The 12,431-nt window shown below is 36.3% G+C and overlaps 1 protein-coding gene across 2 annotated transcripts in view; it reads left to right on the top strand.

The window, feature by feature from the left end:
* CDH13 (cadherin 13) overlaps positions 1–12,431 on the top strand; it is a 504,987-nt gene that overhangs the window by 342,173 nt on the left and 150,383 nt on the right. The gene's annotated exons all lie outside the window — the stretch shown is intronic.

Raw genomic sequence — 12,431 nt, 5'->3', positions numbered from 1 at the left:
AATGTCCTTGCCTATAAAATTGTCCTAGCTGAAAACCGATATTTGTTTTGGGACATGAAATGACCTTCCACTTTGTGCAAGAACAGGTATGGAGGTGACTGAACTAGTGGGCTGTATAACGCTATGTCTATTTCTGGTGGCCTTCAGCCCAGAAAACAGTCTATATATTTGCCTTCCTACAGTTTAGAACTCAGCCAGTTAAGTACAGAACCACAATATGGGAAAATAGGAAAGAAGTGGTCAAAATGGATACCCAAAGACAGATACAGCTTCATTCCTTTGCACTCCAAGCTGCCCCACACTTGAGCCATCTTCACACCAGAGACCATGTTGCCAGGTTCACATGAAGTTCTCGAAGATGGGAAGCTCAGCTTCAAAACCAGGGAGCGATGAAAGTCATGGCAGAGAGAGAGCTTATCAGCACTCTTCAGGTATTGTTTATAGCTTATGGACTTTATTTAGATCCCTGCCAGTCAGTTTGGAGAGTGAAGGAACAAACCCACTTTTGTCCTCAGCCAGCCAACACGTGGCGAAGAGACGTTAAGGAAAAAGGGCTCAGTGATTTAGGAAGTTTTAGTGGTTGAAATCCATCCACTGCAAGCCATGTGACCCACTCGAATTTTAAGTGTGTTCAAGTTGAAGGCTGTGTAAAAGGCCTTGGTGGAAAGGTAGAAGTGTTTCACCATTTAAAATCTGTCTCTGGCTCTTCCTTTTTGACAGAATATAGCGCTGACTGATGCTTGTTTTCTTCGGGCTTCAAATGAATATGTGCAAATGTGTAAATATACTTGAACAGGCCTGTGACTTGATAACTATATTTGCACACAGCTGTGCAAATCCTTGTGTTCTCTAAGGATCCAATTACTGACAGTGATATATCATGAGCTGTTCTGTGTTTAATTATTAATTTTACATTAAGGAGTTCCACAGTCAATATTTAGATGTTTTATGACATACAGAGCCTTTTCCATACCCATATTTCCTCTGCAGGGACATAATGTAGCCCTTTCAATACTAAATCAATTATACACAAAGTTAAAATAACTTGATTTGTTGCTTAAGGCTCTTTCCTAATATGATGCATCAATTCTGAGAGAGTAAGAACAATGCTATCAAGGCCTGCTGTTAATCCTTGCAGACCTCCACTTTCCAAGGGTCAAGCATCAGTGCAGACTGTAAAGCTGTCCAGCACGGCTGGGGCATGCCTCTAATGCACTTCCTACAAGCATGCTTTCCCTTCAGCCATAAGTAGTCATAAATAGGGGGAAAAAAAAGGGATTTTTTTGGGGGGGTGTGATACTAGAACAAAAATACAAGAGAATAATTTCATTCTAACCCTCTTTTCCACATGTGTAGTGATGGGCAGAATTAATAGGAGTGGTAACACCTGTTTTAAGTGCCTGGGAGTTTGATACCTTTTCTGAGCTTTCCTCCAGAATTAATCACTTCTAAAGATTCTTCATCTCACCTTTCTTAAAATATTTAGCTTAGAATGGGATGAACTGCATCCGAAATTGCCAGTCCCTCTCTAGTAACTATTAAGAAACTTAAAGACTATATATCTCTGACCCTGAAAAGGGTGTAACTGAGTGAAATTAATCACACTAACCCTAAACTTGCTGAACTTAGTGACTTAATTAATGACTTAAATCAGAAAATAATATCCAAGGCCCATATTGAAAACTTATACCACACACTCCAAACTGTATTCTTGTTACGTATATGGATAGTTTTTGAAACCTGTGATTTATAAGGTAGTTTCAAAGACCTGCTTTAAAATCATAGACCATACTCTTTCAGCATCTGAATCATTTATTAAATTCAGCTATCAATGGCTTTCAAATATAATTTAGCCATAAAGAGGATACTGAGTAGTACTGCAAAGATTTCTATATGCAGATATTTCAGTCTCAAGATGGAGAAATGGCTGAAAAACATTCCATTGTCTGTTATTCTAGAATGCTATTAGGGAATGAGCTGTTGCTATGGATTTGATTTAAAGGCTGGCCACTTCAAAGTGTAGGTTTCCAGAATAACTGATGGTGTTTATCCTACCTCACTGTGGACCCTTTTACTGTGGGAAGCTATTGAACTTCATTCAGAAGAATGTATGGGGGAAGAATGAATGCTTTTTAAAGGAAATGATATCTTTCCAAGACATGCCTTATGATCCTTCTGTACTGATTTTTTTCAATACTAGCTTGGACACCTTACAATCAAATATTCCACTTCTGTTTGTAATTTTAACAGAGATTAGTGCACCTTTGATTTATCTAGAAAAGTGCGATGGGCAATGCAATTCTCTGGATTAAGAACAGGGAATAGTTGTCCAATTCATTTATTTGATGTAGCAGTGAAGAAGTTCATTACGAAGTATTGTCTGGGCAGGATGAATTTTAATAACTTCAACAAAGCAAACACTGGAAGACCAACCAAATAATTTATCTAGTAGTTCATCTGTGGGAGGGGGGAAATAAAAACAAAACTTACCTAAAAAGATCCTGTATTAAGATGGAAACACTTATCCTTCAGATAAAAAACTTTCAGATGTTTAATAGATCAAATGGCTAGGGCTTGACTATGAGATCAATACAAAGATGAAATGGTACATTAGAATAAGTGTGTGCTCTGGTTCTACAGATGAAGCTAGAAACTATGGAGGAAGATCTACTTTCTCATTATGAGGTCTGATTCTTCTTTCATTAGTGCCACTTTTATAATATTGAAGCACTCTTGGTTTATATGGATTAATTTTGGATTGACGCAGATGATGAGAATCAGTGACAGATGCATGGATAACAAGGATGGGTCTTCCAATTATATCCCCACCTTTTAACATGAGATTAATGCACAACCAGTTCATATTGGTTAGAGGCAAAGAATAAAGAGAAAGACTTTTGAGGTGCAGTTACAGATGAAGTGTATGTTGGTGTATTATCATTATCATATAGATCTAGGTGAAAGAAATCAGTACTTTTATTTCTTGTACCAGCAACTTATAGAAGGGTCTAATACAGGAGAGGCGCAAAAAGGCACAGATTGTCCTTTTACTTTTCTCTTTTCATTTCACTTATAGTGAAGTGAGAAATTAGGAAGGTAAAGAGGGAATAAAGGTAGTGTAATGCTGTGTATACCTGATATAGAGCTTCAAGGTCATTCCTGTATTCCATAGCCTCACCTAATATAAATCTTTGCTTTAGTAGTGCTGGGCTGATTTAGATCAACAGAAATTCTGGCCCACTGTCTCAAAAAGTATTTCCAATCAGGGAAGATTGACCTTGCACTGAGAGATCTTATTAAAATGTAATATTATTACAGTTTAATCATGAAACATGCCAGTGTACCTTACTTGGACAGAGAAGAATAGTCCAAAGTGATTTCTGTAAAGTAATGACATATTCTTGATTAAAGCCCACTGCGAAAAGGAAGTATATTTGCTGTCTTTCTTATAAGACGTTTTTAAGCCAGTCAGTTTCTTTACAAAAGTAATTAATTTAAAGAATGAGATCTTCCATTTATGAAGTGTGGCCCTGATCAAGAGACTATTGAAATCTGTGAAAACACCACCTTCATAGAAAAATCTCTCAGTTTTGTTGTTGTTCTTGAACAAGTCCTAATGCAAGGTTTCTTATTACCCATTCCACACAGACTGTATTTTCACATATTAAAAAAACAAAAACAAAAACAGACACTTACTGTCAATAATTGCATTGCTTTTATTTTTCATTTTGAAATAATTTGTTGTTCGAATGAAAGGAAAAATATTCTCATTTCCTTTTCATTCTCAACGTGTTACTAGATTTTAATACACTACTGATTTAAAGCCCACAGTTGGCACTGATCTCTTTCCATGAATTTTAAACTAGTTTCACTTCTGCCTTACAGACAGTCCTAGCTTAAAAAGAAAATATGACTGAGAAACACCTCTGTGTTGTAACCACTACTGATGTGGGATTTCACCATTAAAAAAAATAATAACAGAATAACGATCTGAAGTGTTACCTTAATTCTTTCTCAGCTAAGGTATGCCCTCACAGCCCAGGTTCTCCACTAGTCCATATTGGTGGACCTATTAAAATACACTGCAGCTTTGTCTCTACCAGTGCACCTAAGTTTCCTTTCCAGAGGACATGGATGCTGAGAAAGCATTGCTGTCTGGAATACAGCTAGGATGCTCACCTGGCTCCGAGGGCTGGTGCATGCTGCTAGGTCTTTGAATTCAGAGGCTTTCATGGCTTAATGGATAGCTGAATGTGAGCTAGGTTCCCAACGTTTAGCTATGTTTTGTTTAATATAAAGGCTAAGAGAAGAGTCGGTACTTGCTCTTGTTGCCATTCCTACACATTTTCACATTGCTAACTCTTCTTGACAGGGCTGGATGGAGACAAGGTGAAAGTGGCTTTGAACTGAAAGACAGCCCGTTCTCTCCCAGAAGTTCAAAATGCAAATAATTGACAATCCTTTTTTACTAGCTTAAGTGAAACCTCTGAAATGTGTTTTGTTTTCTTCGTTTATCTTGATTAAAAATGCCTCCCTGCTTAAAGGCTAGGAGAAACTGGTTATTAACTTATTTTTTGGGAGAAAGTGAAATGATTAATCTAACTTTGTCTGGTTTATTTTCTGTCTTGAGGTTCAGGGGAAGCTTTCTGCTACATTCAAAAGGTAATTTCTTATGGGTATTTCTGGATATGAAATTTACATCAAGCTTTATATATTTGTATTACTTTAAAAATTGCTGTATATTAGGAATTTGCATTGCTCTGGCCAAAATTATACCACACAGATAAACAGGGAAGAGTAGAAGAATGGGAAACTATTAAATAAAAGGTAGAGAAAAGCTAAAAGAAAATATTTGGATTATAAAACAGATATAAGTGCAGAATATATATATTTTAGTAAGCTTTCTGCTTGGATGTTCTTGACTATAAACTTTGCATCTGCATTTAAACAGCTTGCATACGCCTGAAATCAAATTTGAATGATTGCAGGCTATTCCAATTTTACATGGGAACTGGGAAAACAGCATGGTGAGTCATGTGAGTTGTAAGCATCTCTGCCAAAGTGTTTCGGCTGTCAAACAGTTCAGATCAAAGTGCTGAGTGCATGAGCAAGTCACTAGGCAAGAGGTGTTGAGTCTCAGACTTTTTATTCTGGTTTTGTGAAAGGTGAGGAAAGAGCTCAGCATCCTCCATCTCCACTGGTGCAGTGATGGTCTAGCGTTTAACTGGCTATTTCAGGCATTGACCTGCCTCCTCTTAGGATCTGAGCTAGCTTCTGGCAGGTGTGTGCCAAAAGCATTTGTCGTGGTGATAAGTTACATAGGGATTATGGAAATTTCTCCATTTGAGGTTTTCAGAAATGAGGCCAGTATTGTTCTCTATCTTTTCAGAATGGTCCTGCATTGTTATTAGGGGGTTCGTTTTAATGATGTTGTAATGTCTCATCTAGTCTTTATTTCCTGTGATTTTTTTGATTGACTTCTAGTGCTAGCCTGACTGTTTTCTGAGTGTGCTTAGGACTGAATCTTACTCTTTGTATGTTGAATAGCTATTCCTTCACACATAAATCACCATTCTGTCATATTCGCCTGCTGTGAGATGTTCAATGCATATCATCATTTACATTAAACCATTTACTTCAAGAGAATGTGTTATATTGCTTTATGAATTATGTTATCTGACATATAAGATTATGTTATGAATTGGCAGTTAGAATATTAGAACAGTGGGACTTTTTATAGCTTATGGTTATGATCCAAGAAGTAATTCATGTCTTAATAGACTTCACTGGTCAAAAGGGAAGCAGACATGAGAGTGCGACATTTTTACTATGGATCCAGGAATCAAGCAGAATCCCAGTTAAGAAAAAATCTTTGGTGGTTTGATTAAATATGCAGCCTGTTCATATCTGGAGGAAGGATGTCTTCATTTCATCTACAGCTCTATTGTTAAAAGTCCTTTTTCACTAAATTTGCAATTCCCAGTCCATCTGAAGAGGCTGTAAGTGAACAAGTGTGATGACTTCCCCATGTCTGAACAAGGAAGGCTTGCTTCTTGAAGGGGTAACAATGATGTTGAGTAAAACTGGGGGAACTGTTTAATGGAAGATGGAATTGTAGTAGATATAATTTGGTGGGGAGCAGTCACTATTCTTCTCCTCTCCTATTTCCCTTGTTCCCGTTATCTGGAGGTTTAGATTCACATTTAAGAAAGGATAAACTTGGTTCGGGAACACACCACACTTTCTGTCTCAGCTACCCTGTATGTTAAAATATTAAACCCTTTTAATTTTTAAATGTGAAAAGTTAATATTTTTTTAAAAGTTGAGGAGTTTGACATGTACTCTGAAAAAGAACACATTTCCACCAACAAGCCCTTGTTCCTCTTATGTAAAAGCCTTTAATAGCTGTGTCACTACATATCAAGGTTTCTGTTGTTACTTTTTTACTTAATAAGTAGTACACTTGGCATACAGAAAAAACAGCATATTGCTTTCCTGTGATGGACTGACTGCTTGGGAATAGTTTTTATTTTTGAGTTTTAATATAGATACATGATGAAAAGAAACTGGCACATAAAAATAAGAAGCCATCTGAGTAAGTTAGCTTTTAGCATGTGTTTCTACCCGTCTGTCGGGCAGTCAGTCCCTCAAAACTTTTGAACTTGCTACTCGATTTCCACTAATTTTCTCATAGGGATAAAGTTGTCTGAAGGAGTACCTTAAATTCATACAACTCTCATGAAAATAAAAGAGAAAAAGATCCTATGAAAGGTCTTGCTAAGGGAATGAATGACTTTAGCCGCTCTAAATCATCATCTTATCCATCCAGGACACTAGCCTTTGGACAGTAAAAGAAGGAAAAGAAATGAGACTTCATTGATTTTACTTCTCATGGAACTGCCTGTTTCATGCTGTCTGTAGTCTCATACTATCTGTAGTCTATCAGACAAATGCAAAAACTACGTGCAATTATTTTTTTATTATTATTTTTTTTTGTGTAAGGGAAGACTGCATGGTGTCTAAAATGTAAGTTATCCCAATCAGGGACCACAAATTTCATATTTTGTAGAATGCAAGATTTGTGATGGGGATCTTAGAATTCTGAAAGGATAAATAATGCTCTTTTTATTTGCTTCATAATTTCTTGTATCTGCACAAAGAAGAGCGTAAGTATATGCTACCACAACATCTCACAACCTGGTATGTACTGATAATATATGCATGATTTGGGAAGCCTTGTTGGGGCTGACAATTTTCAGTGTTTTCACCCAACAATTTTATGCTGAAGAAAGAAGCATTCATAGCACCAGAGACAAAGCACAATATACCAAAGTAGCATTTATTTCACGTAACTTCAACTAATACAAATTCATTTACGGGCATTTCATGTATCCATGTCTCTCCTTGAGCAACAGATACCTGCAAGTTCTTAACATCATTTCCAGGCATGAGACGCTCTACCCGACTGTACGGCTAGGGACACTACTGTATGTAACTCATTCTCAAAAAATCCCAGGAGTGAATAACTTATTCTACCAAAACGGCTGTGTTACTCATGGGAAAAAAAGGTTAAATGCTAGTATTGCTAAAGGCTGACCTGCCTATTCATCTTTACAGTTTTGTCATAATGTTCAACTAGGAATGTTCCATTATTTCCTACTCGATTTATATGCTTTCTGACTGCATTAAGTCTTTACACATAGCAGCAATTCTTAACAGTTCTTCTTCTCTACTTAACATTACTGAAATTTCTTTTGTGTATCAACAGAAGTTTGTTGATTATTCATTCCACAACTGACAGTTCACCAGTGCATCTCTCCACTCGTGCTGACTGCATGCTCAGATGGCATGCCCAGCACACTAATCAGCTGTGCTGTCTAAACTCTATTTTTAAAAGTATGCACATATCCTGAATTTGCCAGACATCTGAATAGACGATATGGAAAATGTCCTGTAGGGTAGAAAATTACTGCCCTATACAAACATAAGATATGCTAAAAAGCCTGAACTACTTAATTTTTACTAAGTATCTTCTCTACTGAACAACGGCTTCAAGTTTTTAATAACACACATAAGTTAATAACTGTAGTTGCAATTCAAATGCACTTGATTGGAAACATTATAGACATTACATTTGTTTTGCTTCCCTAGGGCTTATTGTCTTTAAAGTACAAAATGACAGTCAAACATGCAATTATTTGAGTATAATAGGAGGGTATTCTCCTTTGCTCCATTTTCTGAAAGTTTATATATTATTTTTTTTTTCTGTAGTGATAAATGTGATGTGTTGTGGAGTTATAGGTAGCCTTGATTTCTTCCTTTTTCATCCTGTTTTTCATTCTTTGTTGTCTCCCTTGGGTTGAAATAGCTTTACTTTTTGAAAATATACCATTGTTCAACTGATTATTATCTGTGTACAGACGTATATCTGAACTTGTGAAGAAGGTGGAAATAAAACACAGCAATCCAAGTTAATTAGGCAAGTAGATCCTTCCATTTCCGTAGAGTATTTAATGTGCTGAACATACAGTAGAGACTCGCAAAAAGAGTGAAAATAACGAGAAAACCAATATCAAGCTTTTGAGCACTCATTAAGTTAAAACTGTTCAGTCCTTAAACTGGATAATATTTTAATGTTAGTATTCAAATTTGTCTTTTAAGTTTGTAGGCTTATGACACTTGTTCACATTTCACTAAGCTGGAAATAGGCCTCCCTTCCAGTACATTCCAGTCCTTTTTGTACACCCACCAGCTGACTATAATAAATAAATAGAAAGGATAGGAGGTTAGTAGTAATCTCATCCATCAGCTGAACTGTTCCCAGGGTTCTTTTGGCATCTTGACAGAAAAAAAAATGCACCTAAAAGGAAAAAAAAAAAAAAAAAAAAGAGGAAATGGAAAGGTTATTAAGAGGTAAATAACAAAATGCCAACAAGCTTTTTTCCCAAGAAACCATCTGCTCCAATCACCACAAAATTGTGCAAGCATTGTGTTTTACTTCTTAATGCCTAAGGGGAGTTTTTTGCCAATATTTCCAAGCTGACTTCCAGGCCAAATGAGCAAACAACAGATTGATAGCTGCAGCCTCTGGAGCAATGACCTGGCTACTGGGATATATGTCCGATCAATGAGGAACTCTGGGAGGTGCAAGTAGCGGTTTTGAGTGATTATGGTAATAGCAAAACTGCCCAGAAGGTGTGACAAACCATGAATATTGAAATACACCAAGGCATAACTATACCTTTACTGAGAGAGACTGCCTCAATCAGTCTCTGTGCATCATTGGAAGAACTGTAAAGTTGCTGATTTTGCAGACATTTCTTCCTCTAGCTTGATAAGTTAATATATATTGTTTAACATGATAATGTAGAAAGCTGTTGTTTTGTGGTTTGAAAGCCAGCTGCATTTGATTGATGCCAGGAATGGAAGTATTTATAAAATGACACTGAATTAGAAGTAGTCAGTTTATGGGTCTGGGGAAATGAATCTTTTATGAAGAATAAAACTTTATGATGAAGGAGTAATACTGAGGAAGTGTGCATCTTGAATTAAACGCTTTTGGACTTGGATGTATGCTGTAGAGCCTTTTAAAATGAAAATATGTGTCACTATATTTTTAGGAAAAAGAACTCTATAAACATTGTCTCTTATGGTGGTCCAGTTCCAAATGTAGAGTCATGTGTGTTCTCTATGTGAACACCTCAGCTAGGACAGAAATGTTCTTCCCTGGAAATATAGCTATCAGACTTCTCCAAAAAGTCACTGGAATATAATTTAGCTGCTGATTTAAAGCGGTTGTGATTTTTGAGGCATCAACCACAAATACTAGCCCATTCTAGCTTGTTGTATGTGTGTGGGGTTTGTTTGTTTTGTTTTAATGAAGTAGAATGTAATTAGGCACCACTGTGCTTTGAAATGAACAGACAGCATTGAACTCTGGTTAGTTTGTGAGCTTGCTTGTGAGTGCAAGAGGGGAAAGGATATGTTTGGGGGACAAGCCCTCGTCAGCACGGCTGCTGAAGCCTAGCACCAACCTTCCGATCAGTGCAAGGGCTCCCTTTCCCTGCAGTATTCCAGCTCCGCTGGCTGCGGTGGTGTGAGCGTATAGGTGATGGTTAGAGAGATGTAGGTTTCTGTATTGGTGTTCATGAACAGAAAACAGGTACAACCTTGGACTGTACTAATGCATAATGACATCTAAAGACAACCCCATTTTATGCGCATTTTTACGTGTTATATGAACTTGTGAGAATAGAATAACTTTTACTTAAATGTAAATGAGACTCTGATGGTAGCTAGAAACCAGTATCACAAAACTTTTGACAGAAGCAACATAGAAAAAAATAGATCTATTTCTCTACAACTTTCCTCCTGAAACTATCATTTCTATGCAAAACAAATGTTAACATTCTGCTCTTCTGTGTTGCTGGAATTTGTTATCTGTATGCACCAAAGGAATGATTGCACAGAACAAGTTAACGTCCAGGGAGTTGAAAGGTTAAAGAACTGCAGCTGGCAAACCAGCATCAGACTCAGCCATTGTATTAAGCCAGTTTTATGCCAGTGTACTAGAGATTTGGGGATTTACATTAGATCTTCAAACCTACATGTGCCTTCCACAGTCTTAGCATCAGAAATATTTCAGTAGAACTGTCGGGGGCAATAGGATTTCTACCTAAGCATATATTTTAATCAGTTTCTAAATCTCTGCTGAGCATCAACTCATCTAATAGATTAATAATAGTAGCAACTGTATATTCATTAAAAATATAATCTAATGTACTTGAGTATAGCATCTTAGTAAATTGCATTTTTCAGGAAAGAGTTGCGTGCTGAAACCCGTTCAGTTTCACTTGAACTCAGGTATTCCCTTGAAGATTTGCCTTAATTCTTCTTTATCTCACTGAAGTCTTGTGATTTAGGAGATGTTCATGAAACACGTTATCCAATGTGAATATAAATAAACTTCTCAAAATGTGATAAATATCTAAAAAATAGAACAATGTGTTGTACTTGTGAAAAGAGGGTGGGTGAATCTTCATTCTTCGAAACAGAAAGCTGCTCTTTTTTTCTTCAGAGGAAGTCTCAAACAAAGAAGGAGAAAATATCAGGCCTAGAATCATCTTGTAATATTGGAAAACACCGCATGGTATCCAGCGGTAAAGCTTCTTTTTGAGCTGTCTGACCTCTAATCATTGGTGAATAAAAACAACATGTTGTCAGATCTCTGTTATTTTTCTCAAGGGGGTAACTCTGCCTGAAGTAGCAATGAAGAAAAACCTTTGAGAGCTTATATTCAAGGTCACTACAAGAAGAGGCGATACTTTGTACTCTGGGAAGTGCAGAAAAAAAAAAAAAAAAAAAAAAAAAAAGAGAAACATATCTAAACAACCCAGTTGTGTTTGTTTAACAGTGAACAAGGCAGTTACTATGTCAGCCTATAAATGAAGCTGGGTTTGTTTGAACTTTTATCACAATATTTCATTTTTATTTTATTTTTTGTTTTGATTTTTAAGTGCTCTGTGCTTCAAGACCTTCGCAAAGAATATAGACTCGCTGTTTAGCATTGCACCTGATTGATACATATTTGTTTTGCAGGCACTTGTGATGTACTGTCTTAGACCTTGTCTGACCAGAAGGTTTTAATCACTTGTAGTTTTTTCGCCACAAAAGTCTATACAGATACTGAGAACAGATTATAAGGTCTTACAGACATGTTAAGCAACAAGAATGTTGAAATGTTGAAATGTTTTTCATCATGATATTTTAAAATAATACTTTTATTTGAAAGTCTATGAGGGGAAAGTAGTTGTTAGCCACCACATAAGAATTAATCTCTGATAAAGAATTATAACTAACTTTGACGTTGTGGTTCACACATTAGATAATATGGTTTCAGTGCTAATCTACTTAAATGTAAATTGTATAGTTGATGGAGTTTGATACATTATTTCAGTTGGGATTTTTAGGCAAAAGAACGGATGCTTTTCTAGATTCCTTATTTGTATCAAGTTTGCAAATATCTTTTGCATTAATTTGTTACTTAACTTTGGTTCAGCATTGAAATTAGTTTATTGATTTGTTATTTGGTTACTTGGTTATTTTGTTATTTGGTAGGATTTTACTCTTTCTTCAGGTCAATATTATCAGAAATACTTTTGTTTTGGTGTGCTGATATATTCCTTTTCAATATTTTTTTTTAATAATGCTTGCATTTATACCTATAAACGAATGGATTAAGAAACCACAATGATCTAGGGGTGAATATCTCATGGTTCAGCCCAGGTGAACTTTACTGTTCACCTTTACATACTTCTTTTCTCCCATTCTTAAAGTGCAGTAGAAAGCAAATAAAAGAATGCTATGACCGAATTTTGTAGGCTATGTCAGCCTGTCTAAGTGCCTGTCTAAGGGAGAGGAAAAGACTTGAT

Source organism: Falco naumanni, chromosome 15 (assembly GCF_017639655.2).
Source record: "Falco naumanni isolate bFalNau1 chromosome 15, bFalNau1.pat, whole genome shotgun sequence".
Lineage (NCBI taxonomy): Eukaryota > Metazoa > Chordata > Aves > Falconiformes > Falconidae > Falco > Falco naumanni.
Note: the sequence above shows the minus strand (reverse complement) of the source record. Positions and strands in the feature narration are given on the sequence as shown.